The following is a 4,854-nucleotide window of genomic DNA, read 5'->3' as shown; positions in this document are numbered from 1 at the left end:
AGTATAAAGTGAAGTTTTTTGTTTGTTTGTTTGTTTCCCAGCGTTTTCTTATGTTGAGCTTTTCAACTTCAGTTCCATGTCCATTACAGCGACACACAGCTTTGTGTCTTGTTTGACAGATATAAATGTTTTTATTTCAATTTGTTGTCTTTCATAATAAAACATTTGCCAAATATGATGATTTTTGTTGTTATTTGTACCTGCGATGTCATTAAAACACAGTTTCGATAGCTACATGGTTAAGATACAGCTCATAAAAGAAACACATAGAATATTGATACACTGTGTGAAATTTGTGATAATCTGCATTGAATCAAGACAGCCTGTTTATTTCAGGTAAGAGAAAAGTTTAATAAATGACGTTTTTAAAGAGCCTTATAAATGTGATGTCTAAAGTTAACACCAATGAAAAGCCACCATTTTAATATAGAACCTTGGTTATGGCGCTTGAAGATGTACGCATCAGAGAAGAAAGGACCCACTGACTGGAAGCTGTCAATTACTATTACTACTATTAGTCAGCAGTATCCATAGCCATATGTTCTTCACAATAAAAGTTATATAACGATTACTTTCCTGTTGTTATTGTTGTCTAGCCACACAATGAAGCTAATTAGAGCATTATAAGGCCTTCCTACAGCTGACAACCGGAAATGAATCCAAATGCCCTCACAAACCTTGAAGAACTACAACTATGCCCGTTGACTGGCACAGTTTGTCACGTGTGTCGCTGAAATGATATTTTTGATGTCATTTGGTCTATGTTCCAGAATTTTAGGTTAGTATTAAACAGAGGTTTAACCTGCATCGGTTTTAGGAGTTGAAAGCTAAACGTTTTGAATAGTATTCATTTATTTCTCCTCTGACTTTGGCCTGGGTCTTGTGGTTCCAGTGAAAGGAAATCTTAACGCTTCAGGTTACCAAGACATTTTGGACCACTTTGTGCTTAAAACATTGTGAGAACAGTTTAGGGAGGGTCTTTTTCCCTTCCAACACGACTGTGACCTAATGCACAAACATGGTCCATAAAGACATGATTGAATGTGTCTGGCATAGAAGCAGAGTGGCTTGCTTTGAGCCCTGATCTTAACTCCTAGAGCACCATTGTGATGAACCAGAATGGAGATTGTAAACGTCCAACATCGGTGTTTGACCTAACAAATGCTCTTCTGGATGAATGGGCACAAAAAACAGAAAAAATCCACAGACATGTTAAAAAAAATCTTGTAGGAAAAACCTTGGCTGACAAATGGAAGCCATTAAAGCTGCAAATGGTGAGCAATAAACAGAAGTTTCAGCATTTGCTGCATTGTCAACATTTTTAAAGATGCGTCTGTCCCCCCGCTGTACCTCCTCCTTCTCGCTGAGGCTTCAAGACCAACCGTTCTGCTGCTGCCAAGGCCATTGATACTGTTTTGTCCCTCTCTGCACCCTGTAGACGAACGCAACCACAGAGAAACAAATCAGAGGAATAAATGTGAATGATATTGCTTACACTGAACAGCAACACCCAGGTGAGGATTATCTAATGCCAAATTTTCCAAACAATGAAAAAATCGTGTCCTTTTTCTCACCATGTCTGGAGTGTAGAGGTCAGCCAATGTCGCTCAGATCTGCTGCACAGCTTGAGGCTGGTCCAGGAAGAACCTCTCCAGGACTCCAGGTCTGGCGAGCACTTGCTGAACCTTCTTGGTACCAGCCAGGTGAGCGCTGATATCTGGACCCATCACAGCTCGAGAGCGCTCCATCAGAAGACGAGCATCCCAGCTCTGCAATTGAAAACAGACAATCAATTCTCTGCTTGTCTTTTTATCATTAGATGTATTTCAGTATTAAAAAGTTCAGTTTATTGGGACACTTTGTGCAAGAAGAATTTTTCCCCCATAAAATAGCCTCTACCATTTCACTAACTTTTGGAATCTTATTTCACTGCTGCTAATAACGTTTTACACTCTGTCACAGGTTTTTTAGCTTCGTTCGTACAAACTTTCTCGTGGTTGAGATTCTTGACCAAACAGCCAGCACACCGACCAGCAGAGCGTGACAATAGTTGGTTTATATTACGCTGAGATTTGACAGACAGAGACAGAAGAATGAAGGAGAACAACACAGAGTCACGCTGTCAAGGAGAACCTGGACGGTAGATTCAGCAGTTTGGCTTGAAACTTGCAAACCGTTTTAACTTGTTTTGTCTGATTAAGTTTTCCTTCCAGGGTGCTCGCCAGTTTTCTTTCACTTGTTTCCTGCTCCTGCCAGCAGAATGCACACACAGCTGCAGTAACTACACACAATGTTGCAGAGAACATGGAGCAGCAACAAACATGTGTCGGTCTCTAATCTCCCATTCAGACTGACACAGCGACAGGTCTGTTCAAATAACATCAACAATGAGCACCTTTCGTTTTGCTGAAAGTGATATAGCTTTCTGTTCCCATCAACTGAAACCGCCAACATTTCAGGTGTGCATGCTGGGCAGCTGAAGCTGACAACACAGCACAGCTGCTCTTCCTCATCAAGAAAGCTGTGCTGCAGTGCAATCAACTATTACATTTAGGCAAAGATTACTTTTCATCCCTAAATGATTGACGGTCAGAAACTCTGACCTTGTCTCTACAGACAGCAGAGAGCTGCTGCCTTTCTGTGGGTAGGAGTTCATTTTTACCCATCACCCCAGTTAAATTTCACTGGGGTCTGTCTCATTTATATGCCAGAACCAACACTTTGAAGCACTTTTCTTTGATCACTTGTAGCTCAATGGAGACACACATTTATGATCAGGTCCCCCAGTTTCAGACACACTTGCACAAGCACACAGATGACCAATATCTCACAGTGGTTTAACACAGTTCTGTCTGGGCTAAAGTACAGACATCGAACGCTATGACAGCGGAGTGTGCAGATGATCTCATTACTGTCTAAAAATGGATAACAAAACCGAAGGAGTGCTGAATCATTGACAAATACAGAGTAACAGGTGTGTAGCATCGCTAACTAGGTAGCAACAAGCCTCTAACACAGCGTGTATGCTAGCGGCTAATCTAGCAAACAAATGAACAGAGTGGTTTTAGGTGTTGTAGAAGGATAAGATGATAAGCTGTGTGTCTTTTTCAGAATGACCTGCTTGTATTTACCTTCATTGAAGGAGTGGTCAGTGTGGGTATAGCCATGAGGCAAAAAAGACAGCTGAAGCTGAAGAGTGTGGTGAAAACATGGTGCCGCCGCCGCCAGCAGGTTTCCAAGCAGGGATTCGGGTAGCAGGAAGGCTTTGGTAAGCCCTCCAACATCCAGTCCCATTTTGTGAATGCCAATAAAAAAATAGCTAGGTGTCCATGTGTAATTTGTGTGGAACAATATTGCACAAGAAGCTTAATAGATTTAGAAAAACGATAACAAAAAAAAATAAAAAATTGAAGAACAAAAGATAAATGTCCTTTTTTTTCCAAAGTTTACTCGCCCTGCTGAGTGGTGTACAGCGTTAAGAGGCCAGCATTCAGACTCCAGAGTTTAACGACCCTAGTTCGAGTCTCTGATAGTAGTCCGTCTGCTAGAGCAGGGTAGGCCCAGAGTGAAAGACGAAGCTCAAGCCTGCCTCCATTTTTCTCTCTCTTTTTTTTTCATTTCTTTTACTTTTTTCAAGCCGCAATTAAAAGCTCAGGGAAACACTTAGTTTTAAGGCGGCCTTTAAGGCACCCTATATATCAGTCCATACAGCGGTAAGGGCCAATCTCATGTATCAGTTACACATATATCAACGAAGGAAGAAAACAGGCCCAAACCAAAGAGGTGTGCAGGGAAAAAATCAGGTGTGAGTGTGTGAAATTTACTAAGTATTGGAGTGCAAAAATGCCTGGTCTCCAGCTCATTTCCAAAAGGCTGGGTGCGTGATGTGCGCGTTGTGGTCTTTAAATAGAGGAATTTTCCCACTTTTGTTTGCCCGTCATGTGGCGACATGTGGGGGGCTAGCAGCTTAGTAACATAGAGGCCCGGGTTCGAGCCCTAGGCTCACCTACCCTACCTCTCTATGTTCATCTGCTAGGGGGAGGTCCAGGCAGGGGACCTTGGAGTGAAAATTCCAAGGCCTGGACTTCCCCTGATTTTCATTTTTCTCTGTGTTTTTTCTTTTACCTGCCAGCAACAAACAGCCCAGCCCCATTTATGGGACCTCCTTCTTGTCATGGCTACCAAGGACCACTCTTCTTCTGCCAACAAGTCATTGCCTGACAAATAATTATTTCCTATGTTTCCCTAGGGGCTTTTTTTAATCTCCAATATCTTTACATATCTTGCTAGATAGACTTCCCTCAACAGGGTTTACAAACGCCTTATCCTCTTTGTCCACTTCAAATAACTTTAAACAACTATTCTTAGATTTCTTGCAACATCTGCTGTCCTCTTGCACAGATTACGCTTTTTAAAAAACAAACAAACACTTCTTTTTTTTTAACGTCAACCACATTTTTGGAACTAGATAAATAAAGCATATATAAAAGTCACTACCAAAAACTCATTGCAGCTTCTACCTTGTTATAGGAATGTTGTTTGTGGCTCAAGATGACTTGATTTCATCCATGAAGGATACATTTGATATATGTTTTCACATATTATAGACCAACAAGTTATTATAGCAGTTTAAATACGAGCGATCGGTTTTTGGAAGACGATCATTTTTTTTAGCACAACACCGCTAAGCACCAACTCATCCATCCTTTCTCCTTTTCTTCTTTTCATGCCGCCACCATGGGAAGCGCCCACAAATGTGTCATTTCACACTGGCAGCAGGCTCGCAGAGCTAGCTGTGGTGCTTGTTCTTCTTCTCTGACTTTGCTGTTTCACCGTGTTTAGATAACGTGCCAT

At 41.5% G+C, this 4,854-nt stretch overlaps 1 long non-coding RNA gene across 3 annotated transcripts; it reads right to left on the bottom strand.

Annotated features, from left to right (window-relative positions):
* Positions 1-267: 267 nt before the first annotated feature.
* LOC109196260 (uncharacterized) lies at positions 268-3,251 on the bottom strand. Of its 3 annotated transcripts, none has more exons than XR_002057789.2 (3): positions 3,132-3,251; positions 1,575-1,769; positions 268-1,432 (listed from the first exon to the last, which is right to left on the bottom strand). It is a non-coding gene; the product is annotated as an uncharacterized LOC109196260 (long non-coding RNA). The 3 variants fall into 3 exon arrangements; XR_002057790.2 differs by lacking the exon at positions 3,132-3,251 and adding an exon at positions 2,396-2,525; XR_002057791.2 differs by lacking the exon at positions 3,132-3,251 and adding an exon at positions 2,134-2,389.
* Positions 3,252-4,854: the final 1,603 nt, after the last annotated feature.

This window comes from Oreochromis niloticus, linkage group LG20, assembly GCF_001858045.2.
Source record: "Oreochromis niloticus isolate F11D_XX linkage group LG20, O_niloticus_UMD_NMBU, whole genome shotgun sequence".
In the NCBI taxonomy this organism is placed as follows: domain Eukaryota; kingdom Metazoa; phylum Chordata; class Actinopteri; order Cichliformes; family Cichlidae; genus Oreochromis; species Oreochromis niloticus.
The sequence above is the reverse complement of the archived record's forward strand: the minus strand, read 5'-3'. Positions and strand labels throughout refer to the sequence as shown.